Raw genomic sequence first — 15,603 nt, forward strand, 5'->3', positions numbered from 1 at the left:
GATGTGAGTGATCACCCGGATTTAGACATACATGTATTGTATTTATATAAAGCGTTCACAGGCAAATTTGCTGTATGTATTTCCCTGGCGTCAAAACCAGGCACATATAAATGTCAGAAAACACGATTCCTGGTTGCATGTCTATATCGAGTCCAACCTTTAATTTAATCTGATAATCGTTTGTTTTACTGGCGTTTTCTCAGTTTCCCTTTTAAGTGAGGTTAATGCATACGCCTACCCTTTATATCTCAGCTTGTATTGCCTTTTTCTGTAGTTGTTGCAATGTGAATGACGGTCGGTGGATGGTAGTCTCATCACTGATAATGATCCAAAATTGCTCGGGACCCCAAAATGTGAGAAAACACACAGAAATTAATTGTAGTTTACTCACAGCATTTTAAATGAAGGAATAGGTCAGCTTGTATTACCTTTTTTATTTCGTTTTTGCCGGGTGAATGACGGTCTGTGGATGATCTCCTCACGGATATATCCAAAATTGTGCGGGACACGTTTGTCTACGCTAGAATGAGAAAACACAGAAAAATATTACTTTTCCACTGACAAATCTGTGGTTTACTCAAAGCATAATAAATAAAAGAATATGTCAGCTTGTATTACCTATTTCTTTAGTCGGTCTTCTTAACAAACAAATCTATACCAACACTAGTTCAGCAGGGTGTCCCACAAGGGTCTGTGCTTGGTCCCATCTTATTTAGCATGTATATGTTGCCTTTGGGTGACGACATCATTCGTAAATTTGGGTTGGGGTTTCATTACGCAGATCTATATCAGCATGCACCCTAATCCAAACCTTGCAGTTACAGCTCTTTCCACCTGCTTGGATGAGATTAAAGCCTGGATGCATGACAACTTTCTTAAGCTCAACGAATCAAAAACAGAACTTCTATTCGTCGGTATGTCAACGGCTTTACTTAAACTTAACAGTTCAAATTTGATTACTGGCCATGACTTTGTTACTCCGTCGCTGCCAGATGCAGAAAGGCTTATTCATGCCTTTATTACGTCGGGGCTTGATTATTGCAATGCCCTATTGGTCTCCCAAATCGATCCATCAAAAATGACAATATATTCAAAATTCAGCCGCCCGGCTAATTGACACATACAACTGCTCGACAACATATTTCTCCGGTACTTGCATTGGCTGCCTATACAAGCACGTATCGAATTCAAAACACTGGTTTTAACGTATAAAGCTATTCACGGGACTGCCTATCTCTGCAGTTTAGTTACCTCTCACACTCCGGCTCGCTCTCTGCGCTCTTCTAGGTCATGCATCCTTCAGCAGCCTCCATATAAATTAAAGTCTATGGGTGGTCGAGCATTTTCAGTCTCAGCACCACGTCTCTGGACTGCTCTACCATCGGGAATTAGAGACTCTCCAACATGGACTGTTTTAAGGATTATTTAAAGACAGCTTTTTAGAGCTCCTTATTGCTACTGAATGTGTTTGTTTTATTGTATCTTATTGTTGTTATTCTCTTTTTGTATATTGTAGCGCTTTAAATCTAAGAAAAGCGCGTTGGAAATAAAATGCATTATTATTAGGCTATTATTAAGATGAAGAGTCACGACAATACAACGATAAAACGTATAAAAGTGCTCTAAAGAGGATGAAGCAGGTGCCGTGCTTAATGTTAAATCTCTTCATGGCCGCCATCCGAGTTACTCCGTGAGCTGTGGGGGTCATGGGCAGATTGAAATAAATACGCGGGGTTTTCCGGTGCGTGATTGAGAACGCCGTGAAGAGACCTAAATGTAGGCTTCGTATGAAGCTGAAAACTTTAAATGTATTTATTTATGTGTTTATTTAATGAGCTATGAAAACTATACAATTATAGGCCTTACACAAAAGTGATTTCTTGAAAAATACAATTTAAAATAAATTAGAAAGCCCCAAAAATTGTAAACCCACCCACTGATTTCTAATTTACTTTTAATATTATTTTATTTTCAACCATAAACATAAACTAGATTAAATTCAACTTAAATGTTTAGAGCTAAAATAACAAATCGGTTGTTCATAACTTATTTGGTTTAAGTTCTACTTAATGCATTGCAGTTTTTGAGTGAATATCAAATTAAGTTTTTTTTAAAATTAAGTTAAATGTACTCATTTTTGACTTTCAGTGTTAGGATTTACAGCATGAGCAACATAGCAACAGCACCTGTGGTTACGGATTGAGGTCACGACACACGGTTTAGACATCTCCATGTTAGACAGGAAGTCGAGGAGCTCTGAGATCTGTTTGACAGTCACAATGGGGTGGATGTGGTTTTTGTTGCTTATGTTAGGCCGTTCTCACGATGAAGGCACAGAGGAAACGCTTTCTTTGCAAAAACGCATTGCATGACTGAAACCACTAAAAGACATTTGTTTTAGGAAGATAGTCTACTAAAATGGTTATACGGAAACTTTCTATTAGGGAAAAGTTATGTTATGGTTTATTATACATGTGTTTGGTCTTTAAATGAATTTCTAACAGGTACTATACATGTATAGGTCTGCCATTCTTCACATAACATTTCTCCTTCCTCTCTCTACACTGCAAATTTAAATTTTTACCATTATAGCACCAACATAGCATTTATTTTATCACATATACAGTTAAAACAGTAATATTGCAAATTAAAGATTAATTCAACAGTCCACATAGACAATTTCAAATATAAAATAAAACGTATAGACAATTATAAGAAACACATAGTAATTTTCTGATGAAGAGGGCCATACAGGTACTAAATGTAGAGGTGTAAGCTACTTATATTTTCCCAAGACGAAAAAAAAAGAATTTCCAAAGTTTTTTTGTGGGTTCAAAGTCAGTCAAAAATTTCAAAGTCAAATTTTATATGTTATAGATGTTATATGACCTTCACCTGCTGCCCAAAAAAGTTCCTATATGGCCTCAAATGTTGTAAAAGGAAACAACTTTTCATGTATCTGCAGGTTATTTACAGTTACACACACACACACACACAGAGAGAGAGAGACAGACAGACACACACACACACACACACGCACTGTTGAGAGATCTCTACATAACCGCATTTCTCACTTCCCACTTATATGTTAGTGTTACTTTCTTCTGAGTTTAATATGCATGAGTCATTCAGAAATAAAAATATAAACTTAAAAAGGATACATTTATCTAAAAAGCTTTATTGTTTCTCACAAAAAGGTTGTATTGTAGGTCAAATAAAGTCACCTTGGCTTAAATACAGCAGTTTTTACAGTACAGATTGTTTCAAAGCAGCTTTACAGAGATAACAGGAGAATAATGCAACAGAGTGTGTTTCTGCTGTACAGATCTAGAAGAAAACATGGCCATATCCAGCTTCAGTGAGTTCAGTGATGGTTCATTTCTGTTGTAAAGAAGCTCTGGAGAAACCAGTGATGTCATCGTCCATTATGGATCAACCTCTCCCTCTACTGGAGAAAACTGGCTTTCATTCAGACATCCAATGTTTAATGAGCATCACACGTGCACTATAATATACTGCAAGCTATGAGTAATTCAGTTTTAATTTGTTGACTTGACATATAAAATGATATTTAATCAAATAATCAATTAAAAGAACAACTTAGTCATCTGAAATGATGCATAGATTTGAGTCTTTTGAACGAGATTATCCATTCTCTCTCTAAGACTGTTCCTGCGGGTCTTTTTCATAATTAATGTGAGTGAAGAATGAATAAATACAATTTAGTAGTATTATTATCATCATCAGAAAATTGCTTATTTTATTGTTTCCACACATTGGCACTTTCACAGTAGGCCTACAGATAGTTTCAAATCAGCTTTACAGCAAATGCACGTTTACTGCCATCAGGCCTGGATGAACTCATTAGATTAAATCACTAAATTTGCTTTCATCTCTTTGAGCCACAATGAGCAGTCAGAGGCGACTTTGTCAAGGAAAAAACTCATATAAAAACTGTGTAACAATATAGTTCCAAGAAAGGACAAATCATGTTAAATTAGACCAAGTAATGTAATCTTTCGAAATATTATTAAGGCAGTAAATACAGCTTGTGATATCCAGGCCTTCTGTTCAGGTGTTGTGCCCTAAAGATTTCAGTGACTAAATCATTAAACCATACCTGTATAATGCTTTTTTTTTTTTTTTTTTTTTTGCATAACAAAGAAATATGCAAAAATAAATGTTGTGGTAGCTGGATAGCTTATGTTCACACTACACAGATATTACTGATGATAAACGATCCCTGGTGTCAAAACAAAATAAAGCCCTGTTCACACCACCACTTCATATTCAGCAGCAAGCTGGCGATCTCCGGCGACATCAACCGCTGGAGAAACTCTGTTTAACTTCATGCAGACGAAACGCCCGTACACACCGGGACGAATATCGGCGCGCGTTATTCGCCAGCGTTTTTCAATGCAATTTTTGTGTTCACACCCAAGCGATTTTCGCTGACGATGAGCCGAGTGAACATGCCAATTCATTCCCTGACATTAGATGGCACTTAATGTAAAACAGAAATAGTCCTATTTTGTAGTCGCTGTCGCGTTTGTCATATAGTTCTTTATGTTCCGACAGCAACGAGACCAGCAGCTCTACATTCATCTTGCCTCGCTTCTTCCTCGTCTTATTTCTATATACTTGGCGTATATCTTCTTCGCCGTTACGTATGTGTGCTCGGCAAGACCGTTTTGTGTTTGAGCGCCCCCAAGTTGTGTTTTACTGTAACTTCAGAAGGTTAGAGGACCCAACGAGTCAATGTATAGAAAAATAATGTAGGAACTAAATTTTTTTTAGAATTCTTATAAATACGCTACAGAAGCTTCTGGAGTCGTTTTTGTGAGAAAATTTTACTTCCGCGTCTGAAAATGGGCGTGGCAGGCGTGACGTAACGGGCGGGAGAGCGGTCGATTCAAACAACAGGAAAACAATGGATCGCAATGACATTTCGGACGCTGGGGAAATACTTACTCGTATGACGGACCACAGCCGTATAGTTATGAGCCTGCTATGCTGCCGAGAGAGCAGGACAGGCCAGGACTAATGTCAGACAGAACGGTCAGAGACAAATTGAGTTGTGGTGTGAGGAGAACCAGTGGAGAACAGGACAGGTGTCTTGGTGAGAGACGTGCTTATAGATACACGTTCGCTAACGATACACACTGTGCTCACAATATTGTACAGATTATTACCATCGTAAATCAGGCCAGCAGACATTAGTATGTTTAGGGTAGATTTATACTATTAAATGTATAAAAACTATTTGAGTATGTTTTTAGTAGACTAACTTACAATAGAAATATACTCAAGTACATTTTTAAAACATATTTTTCACCTGGGATATAACATACAGAAAATTAAAGATTTGAATATTTAAACAACCTAGTAATTTTGTTTTTCAATTACAAGTTGCCTCTATTTAGTACATGACTACCTATATCACACTATTTAATGCCATTGGTACAGTATACGACGATCAATATTCTTGCTTCGGCATCCCATGTTGAACTCCATCATATCGCCAGGATGATAATCCTCCGATCTGAAGTGAAAGCTACATACGACCGCGTTTCTCGAAGCCGATGCGGAAGAGAAATCCCGTCTCTTCACCTGCACAAACCGCACCAGGCACGAAAGATATACAGCAGCACCGTTTTTCTTGTTATGGAAACCTGTGGACTCGATGTCCTGACAGGCCGGAGTTTTTGCAACCTCCACAAACACAATAATTTACCATGACGATGATAAATTGAAATACAAAAACTACCTAAAACACACTGACTCACGGCCGCTCTCACTGAATGCCAGCCTACTCTGCACTGAGCTGAGGCTGAGGCTCCCTAGCGTGACGTAAAATGACGCAATGTTGAAAAAAAGGTCGTTTTTACGAGCAGTCCAAGAAACGCTCACTTGATCTACTAAATTAGTGCCCTTATGTCGTTTTAAAACATTGTAAATCCTGCATTAACTTTTCATATGGTATTTTCATACAAGGTTATATATTAATTTAGATTTTTTTTTAACCTGCAATATGCTCTTTAAACGTCGGCGAATATCGCGCGTGAAATTCGTCCCGGTGTGAACAGGCCTTAAAGGGATATTTCAGGATTAAGCATTAAGCTTTGTATCAGTAGAAAACCAGGAGTATTTTCGAATTACCGTGCCCCCCCCCTCATATCCCCCTGATATGAGAGAAAAATTAATTTTTAGTCTGGAAAAAATCCTCCGATGACGCAAAAATCGTCATTTTGAGTCATCTGAGGATTTTTGTGCCAGAGGCTAAAGACTACAGCCAGTGTACCGCATGTTTTCACCACGCCCATATGGCCACATCTCACATCGCCACATCTCACTCACAGAATGTAAACAGAGTGTCAGCCATCTTTCTGTAGAAGCTACAGACTCTTACCTCTTGTGTAGAAAGTTTGTATAGTAGGCTAATCACGATGGCGGAAGGTAGTTTTGAAGGTGTCAGTGCTCTCGCTGTGCGCCTATGGTAACAGACATAGAGTCCTATTGCTGTCGCGAATCTCAGCGATGCCATTTTCTTCATTTTCGCTGAATCCACAGAGCTTTGAGTGTAAAAGTGTTAATATTAATTATTTTTTTAATTAAAAGTTATAACTCACATTGGTTGTGGTTCTTTATATAAACCTTTGTGGTGTGTTCACACCGAACGCGAATTTAATCATTTGCGCGAGTAGATTACATACAAAGTCAATGCAAAGACGCGAATAGACATCATTCGCGACGCGTTTGCCGCGAACGTCTTTTGTGCAAGTTGAAAAATTTGAACTCGAGCGGAAGATTCAAGCGTCTAACTAGACGCGTATTTGACGCTCTATTCGCGTTCGGTGTGAACACACAGTGTTATTAAAGTATGGATTACCCTAGATAATGTATTAGCTTAGGGAAATAGTGATTTCAAATGGAGGAAAACAGTTCATATGCAGAGCTACTAAGCTACTCTGTTGACATGGTCCTGCCTTGCATTGCAATTTGCATCATATTTTTAATGTGAAAGTCTAAGTTGTGTTTTATACATTAGGCTAGTACATCTCGATACAACCAATTTAGCACCATTTCGATGGAAATTTATCAAATAACTCACGATGTATCAAAGCAAGCCTAGTTGTCTCCATTTTTCGGATACTGCCGCCTGTAACCGGTAGGCGTGGTTTGGGAGAGGCCTCGTAAGGGCAGCAAAGCAAGTGCATTCTGGGAGTTGTTGTCTTTCAGCCACATGAGTGAAAAATACATTTTCTGCCTTTTCTCAGTCTAGAATGCTTCAATTTCAAAAATAATTTCACATTTCTACTATATAAATGACCAATATTAAATACACATTCATCTTCCCAGAGGTGAAGTATCCCTTTAAGAGCGGCTTTCAGAAGCGCCAACCAAGACAATCCTAACGGAGTGTTTCTCAAACGTAAGGCTGCATATATCGGCCGCCACGTCCTCAAGCGCCGCTGAAGGCCGTCTCAATCTGAAGGCGAGTTACTTTCGTGTCCTTCACTCGGCTGATTTTGAAAGACGCATCAAGTGTATCCTTCACGTCCTTCAATCACCCACAATCCTTTGCACACATTACAATTCACGAAAAAACGTAATTATTGCATTATTCCAAATAAATAGATTGAGATCCACAAATAAATGTAAAGAGTTTCACAAAAATGTATAAAACTCACAAATAAATAAAATGAGATTTGCAAATATATATATATATATATATTTACAAATGTGTTTTATGTCACAAACACAACTCTGCCTGGCATTTATTTGTGAACCGCTTTCTGTGTATTTGTAAATCACTGCACGCATTTGTAAATCCCCTCATGCATTTGTGGATTTTGAAACACTTTCTAGCGTGATTGGTTGTAGCAAGAAAGTGCTACGATTGGTCAGCTCAATGTGGCCGTTATCTGATTGGCTTGAGGAAACGGTGGGTGGAGTCCACTTATTTGTGGATTTGTCTGCACGTCGATGCTAGAAGTGTTTCAAAATCCACAAATGCATGAGGGGATTTACAAATATAAGAAGAGATTCACAAATGCGTGCAGCGATTTACAAATGCACAGAAAGCAGTTCACAAATAAATGCCAGGCTGAATTGTGTTTGTGACATAAAACACATTTGTAAATATTTTTTTTTTGTTGAAAATCTCATTTAATTTATTTGTGAATTTTAAATTTTTTTGTGAAACTCTTTACATTTATTTGTGGATCTTAATCTGTATATTTGGAATAATGCAGCAATTCTCACCCCATATGTGTGACGTAGCCTTGATTTACTAGGCCGTCTCAGTCAAACTCCAGCCCTGTATCCCAATGTCCATCTATATAACAGTATGTGGGATTAGAATAAAAGCTCGTTTCCACTGAGGCGTACGGTACGGTACGGTACAGTACAGTACGGGTCGGGTCGGTACAGAATGATCCGGCTAGCGTTTCCACTGCCAACAGTACCCTTACTTGATAGCCGTGGTGTTTGCCGGAAAGAAGAGATCGACGTCATTTTCGCGCAAAGAAAGCGACATAGTAAACAACGATGGATGACAGACAGCAGATCTTGTTCTTGCTTCTCGGCATGTTTGTCACAAGAAACAAGCGCTGGCATTAGGCGTTTCTCAATACCAAGTAGCCACGCAAAGTACGACTCAGGAGAATGATCCCGAGGACGCGCAATTCTGCTGATGGAACAGCGCGTTCTTGAATGCGCGACTCAGCTCGCTCTGCTACTCCGGTTATGTACATTTAAGGCAACAATAAAACGAAATATGTTATAAAACACCACTCTGCTTCTTTTCGATTTAATTTATACATTTTAAACATTATAAGCACACAAATGTGGTTCAGGCAACGCATAGCCTATTGATTATATTAACTGCATGTATGTAACGTTATATTTATAACAAAACTAAATATAAAACACAACCCTGCCTCTTTTCGTTTAAATTAAAAAATATTAAACATATTCTAGGCAATTTATTGCATATTGCATTGGTACAAATGTTGCAATAAACAACTTTACAGATGATCTTGTAATAAAATAAAATAAATGACAAAACTATCTATTTTTGTTGAGTTTCAGTTTTATCAATAATAGCCATTATAAAAGTATAAGTAAAAGGTACAAAAAGATATACAGTAAAGCTTTAATAACATAAAGCAAACAATTCAGTCAAATATACAAATTCAGCGCTCAAATATACGAAACTTCACTTATAGCCTTCTGCCAAAACTATTGGCCAGGGAACGAATTATAGATTCACGAGACCAAAGATCGCCTGTTAGGTCTGTACAAGACGAATTATATCTCATGTTTAACCACTACAGAGACGTCAGAGTCAGCGGCAAACATCAGAATGACTAGCCGGGGAAAGGCTGCTCCAGGCGGGGTGCACGAGCGCCGAGCGTCCGGTGATTGCTTGGAATGGATCTTCAAATTATCATAAATCTATAAATAAACCACAGATTTGAGCTTTAAAAAACTACTTTCTCGCCTGAAAAACTCTTAAAACTACATTTCGTGACACAATAACAGTAGTATTATATTTCAACTGTATGCTGCTAATGCCCTTGTAGCACGCGCAAGAGACGATACTCTTTCAACCAATCAACGTTCTGCAGTGAGTCTAGCTCCACCTTTTAGTACCGTACCACTGTGCTAGGTACCCCAACGGAAGGGTACCCAAAAAGTGGTACGGTACGGTTCGGCTTTTTGGTACCATTCACAACTTTTGACAGTGGAAACGCAAATAATTGCGTACCGAACCGAACTGTACCGTACCGTACCACTCAGTGGAAACGAGCCATAAGTGTGTCCCAATAGTCTGTTGAAAAGAGTATGCCAGAAGTCCCCGGATGGTCTACTATTTCGAAGTGCGGATACGTGCTCAGTATAACAGCTAATATTACCCACAACCCATTGCACTTTGGAGGAGGATCCAGTTCAGAACTACAAACACGAGTAAAAAGTGTTTAAAAACTACAAACATGGTGGATGTACAAAACCGACGGTTAAGAGGTTTAGATAACGGGGTTTGAGTGACTAATAATCAACATTTAAGCTGATATAAAATATTTATTTAATTTTATAAGTGTCACTGTGAACTTTTATAAAGATCTTTTTGGCAATTAAAGTGCTCCATTATGCAAAAATATGAGCAGAGTTCTCCGCATGAAAGGCCCGTGACTGGCAGATCAACAACTTGCTACTTCTTTTCTCATACAGTAGGAAATTAAATTAAATCAAATGTGGAGGTTGTTAACTGTGACAAGATGATTGACAGGCCAGCTACAGTGACAAGATGCAAGTAATTGTGTTACAGATCTTCCGTTAAAGAAGCAATTTTATGACATGATTGTATGTCCCAAAACTTGTCTACTGACTGACTAAAACTGCAGTGTGAAAGATTACTCAAATCATAATGGTTAAGGACTCAGGGAAGAGTTAAATGATCAAAACTGTACTGTGAAAGGTTTCACAAATCAGTATAGTTAAGGTAAGGACTCAAGAAAGTGTTAATGACCAAAAATGTTTCATGAAATATTTCACAAATAGTCTATTTGAGGCTAGTATGACCCGACTAGATGACCATTTTTAAACTTATAAGCTAATTTATCTAATGGCTTGAACCATTGTTCATTGACACAGCCTGTTTGTCATTATTTCACAAGAAAAAGAAGACGGAGCCGTGAGAAAAATGTAATTGTGAAAGTTTTCACTTCAGGCTCAATCTAAAACAAGTGATTTTTTTATTTATTTACGCGTTTATTGGAAATAGACATTAAACATGAAGAACGTCTCTTTTTTCCACATCCCTGACTAGCGGACTCAATAGGGGTTTAGGGGTTTACAGACAAGTGTTTTGCTGTGGAAAAAAAAAATCACAAATCAAGCAGGTTGTCACGTTTTGGTTTTGTTTCAAGTTCTTGTTTTATGTCTGTCATGTGATCCTGCCATGTGTTCTGTGTTGTCATGTTGTCACTGGTTCATTGTTTCATTGTTCACAGGTGTCCCTTGTCTAGTCATTAGTCTTGTGTATTTAAGCCCTCATGTTTGCCATGTGTCTTTGTCAAGCATTGTTTCCTGCTACCACTGTTTGGTGAGTTCATGTTTTGAGTGCCACGCCACTGTTTTATGTTTGATAATTTCTTGCACAAAGCTTGGGTTCTCCAGTGGCCGTTACTTACAGAATACTTGACCTACACTGTATGAACCCAGCACTAGCCCTCCTGCATCTACACCAGGGGAATAGTCCCCTAGAGACGGATGTGGGGGAATTTTGTGGACTGTGCTGCCAGGTAAATTTTAACGACGTGCCTCTAAGGGACATTTTTCACTTTGGGTTAAGAGAATCCTTGCGCTCCGGATTGCCTGGGGGGAAAATTTATTTTTCCCTTGCCCAATATATTGATTATGCCCTTTTGTTGAGCGGCTCAACTTTTACTGTGGGTTTTGCGGACGAGACACCACAGTACCCTCCAAGCCTGAGCCTCTTCACGCCATGTGTCTTCGGGAGATGCAGCGCTGATCACAGTGGCCACGGCTTGTGTGTGTGGGCAGCACACACATCGGCTCTAGCCCGTGAGCCCTTGGCCAAGATGGCCGCCGCCGCTGATCCAGAGTCTCGTCCCAAGATGGCCGCCATCTGTACCAGGTGTACAGATCCAAAGGATACAGATCCAAGGTCTATCAAAATTGATGCAGCTAACACTGAAATTATTGCCATTGACAACCAACCATTTTCAGTGGTTTTAGGCCTTGGGTTTAAGAGGCTCATGTCCCTTATGGAACCCAGGCACTGGATTACAAATGAGAAGTCAGAACAAAGATGCTTGATGAAACATATTCCAGAGTTTTGACAAAAGTCAAAAGTGTAGTGACGAAAGACAAAGCCCCATTCATGGCCTTCACAACTGACTGTTGGTCTGGCACTACAGGGTCCCTGATGAGCCTAACTGGGCATTTCTGAGGACTGGTCTAGAAAGCAAGTGGTGCTTAATGTCAAGCCCATGACTGGATCACACACAGCCAGTTATATTCAAGAAACCTTCCTCCACATGGTAGGAGATTGGGATATTGCAACAGAGCGTGTTGTTCTTGTACTAAGAGATGGAAGAGCATGGTAAAAGAAATGAAACTGGCTGATCTTCCTGATTTATTCTGCACTGCTCACACCCTTCAGCTCATTATGAGTGATGACATTATTGCCATATTAAAAAGCTGCGCAACTCACTTTGGCCACTCTGTACGCGCCAAACTAAGAACCATTCAAGAGGAGCATGGGTCTCCCAAAGCACTACATCAACCAGGCTGTCCCAACTCGATGAAACTCAACACTTCATATGCTCCAAAGAATGTATGAACAGAGACGGGCACTGAATGTGTACGCTGGTGAACATGGCCATATCAGTGGTTATCTGCCACGCAGAGGGACATTGACTGCTACCTTATTGGCACACTGGTTCCCATCGAAGAAGTCACAATGGAGATGAGCAACTGAGTCTTCATCAGCATGCATTATCCCCAGTGTGTCTGATCTAAAGCTGATCCATCATCAGTAGGGATCAAAACTCTGTGAAAGACCATGCTTGACAACCTGACAAAGTGGTTTTCCAAGGCAGAAGACACAAATATTCTGGTCCTAGCAACACTCCTTGATCCCAGATACAAAGCTCGTGCCCTTGCGCCTGAAAACACTTGAAAAAGGAAAACTGTGGCTAAAAGAGGAAGCTGAAGAGCTCAGAGAACAAGACCCGAGCCCTCCACCAGAAGGGCCTGAGCAGGACGAGGAACCAGAGACAGCAGAGAATCCATCAGCCCAGTTTAGGGGACACCCTGTACGCCAGGCTCCTCTGTGCCACTGTGTCTCGGGGATGCACAGCTTTCAGAGAGAGTTTGAGTGCTGTTTGTCAGAGCTTGTCATTGAAAGAAGTGACATGCCTCTGCAGAGGTAGCAGATAAATGAAATGAGATTTAAAACACTTGCACATCTAGCCAAGAAATCCCTGTGCTCCGTGAAGTGGGCATGATTCATGACGAGAGGAGCCGGCTGACTGGCACCATGCACACCAACTCTGCTTTCTCCATTATACTTTGAGGTTTCTTAACTTTGAATATTAAAATAGAACTAGAAATAGAAAATGTTATCATTTAATCTATTGCAGTTCTATAACAGAACTAGTTTCACAAGTTTTTTGAAGTGCCTTTTTTATTATTTTTTTTTGGATGGAACTGTTTTATTTGTTATTTAGAGTGTCGCTTTCTTCACCGTTTCAGTGTGAATGCATGTTCATGGTCCTATACTGTTCTTTTTATTTTTGTATAAAGTTCAGCACGGTTTTACTTGGAGTGTTATGTTTTTTTATCCAGTATCAATTTTAAAAACTATCGGTTGATTAATCGTTATCGGCAAGTTCGGTCAGACCTAGTTATCGGTACTGGTAAAATCCACTATGGGTCGACCTCTATTGTGTATGTTTGCCATGTGTCTTTGTCAAGTATTGTCTCCTGTAACCACTGTTTGATCATTTTTTTGAGTGCCACGCCACTCCTTTGTTTTATGTTCGATCATATCTTGAATAAAGCTGCACTTGGGTTTGCCAAGCTTGCCTCCAGTGGACGTTACTTACGCAGGGCAAGATGAAATCACCTGAATTTTCAACATGGGATATTATTTACATGTCTACGACAGGGCACTGCAGATTTATAGCCAAACAAAATCTATATATCAAACCCTAAACAATATTTACTGAGAGCTTGCTTGCTCTGAACTTAAACTTACTCTACACATGCCCTTCCGAAGTCTTCGGATTTAAATGAACTGCTGATGTTGACAAGTTAACGATCAGCCAGCTATTTAGATAATTCGTATTTACTATTTAAAATATATACTATTGTTTGTCTTTCACGGAGGATAAGTTAAAGACAAAAATGGACAATGCGAGGAAACAGTCCAACACATACCTGGATATCCGACTCCAGGGCAGGAATGGTTTCTGAGGAGATTTACGTTTTTAGAGGTGCACAATAAAGACACCCTCAACATCTAACATACTTTACGTTTATTAAAAGAGGATGTTTAATCGAATGTGCAGAGGAATATTTACAGTATTTATTTGTTGCTCTCTCATAATTAAAGTACTCCCATGAACATTTATTTTAAATGTAGTTTAATTTAAAAGAAACACAAGAGAACATATAGTTTTTCCCAAATGTGAAAATTCTGTCATCAGTCACTCAATCAATCAATCAATCCCAATGTTGATCTAAAGGTGTCAAACTCAGAGTTTAGTTCCAACCAGCTCCAACACACACACACACCTGTACCTGTAGTTTCAAATAAGACGAAGGACTTGATTAGCTGGAGCAGCTTTGCGTGAGGTTGAAGCTGAAGTAGAGCCCGAAGCCATTTGTTTTGAGAATAATGGCTGGCTGATGAAGTTATTGGCTGGCTAGCCGGCTCAGCCAAAACCTAAATGGCTGCTGCAGCCGCCAAACTTTTCATAGCGGCAAATGGCTGAAGCAGGTCATTTTGAGAAAACGGGCTTTAAAGATTTATCATCAGCCAATGAGATCGCGCATTCAGTCTTTTTATTTCACGATTGGTTGCTGATAAAAAGGAAATGACCATATTTGGATTCAACAGGATTGTACAGAAGTCAAGAGAGAGCTTCCTAACGGTGCATGTGAAGAGAGGGTGACGGCAGAGATCGCGGAGAAGTATGTTGATTAAGAACGCAAACTTTTGTTGAATTTATGAGAAATCTACAGACGCAAACAGACGAAGTGTAGTAAAATAAAGACCTAAATGTGTATTTCTGACTTTTTTTCACCACAAGTCTGAAAGAAGACATATGTTATTAAAGACAAATATCCAAAGATCTCAAAATTGACCAGTAAAAAAGCCCCGATGTTTTTGCCTGCCGTGTCTCCCCTTAATATAAACAGTACACACACTGTTATCAGTATTATTTTGGACAAAGTTTTGCACATTTCACTTCAATACACTGAAGCATGCGTCGTGAATTAGCAATGTGGAAACGGTGGTTTGTTACTGCAGTAATATCACGTTCAGTGCTATAAGTCTGTGTATCGTAGCAACGAGCACAAGACTGTGCTGTTATGAATCCAGTGGGAAAATAGATCTCGTGTATTGTTTATCCGGTTGTTAAGTCGTGACGTAACCACTCTCCGATAATACTGTTTCCGGGTCCAAAGGCCGGGTCCTCTCTACCTACCTACCGCTTTCGCCCGAGTTTTAACATGTTCCCGTGTTGTTTAAATAGATCGGAGTTAAAAAACAAGTGACATTCAACTGTCATTCTACCGCTTTCCCTGTGACGAGAAAGATAAGAGAAAATGGCTGCAGTTGATAAGGTAAGTTACAAATCTTAAACGAATGAAGAAACTTTGGCGCCAGTGGGTGCTATCCCTTAATCCCTAGTAACACCCACTGGCACTGAAGCGAAAAAAAGCCCTTAAGAAAAGGGTTTATTTAGTCTAGGATCTGGAGTGGACGAGCGGAGCGCTTGGGCCCGGAAGAGGCTAAACGTCACGCGTGACGTCAGACTTAACAACCGAATATATTTCGTG

This window comes from Rhinichthys klamathensis, unplaced genomic scaffold, assembly GCF_029890125.1.
Source record: "Rhinichthys klamathensis goyatoka isolate OS25496 unplaced genomic scaffold, OSU_Roscu_1.1 h1tg000272l_1, whole genome shotgun sequence".
In the NCBI taxonomy this organism is placed as follows: domain Eukaryota; kingdom Metazoa; phylum Chordata; class Actinopteri; order Cypriniformes; family Leuciscidae; genus Rhinichthys; species Rhinichthys klamathensis.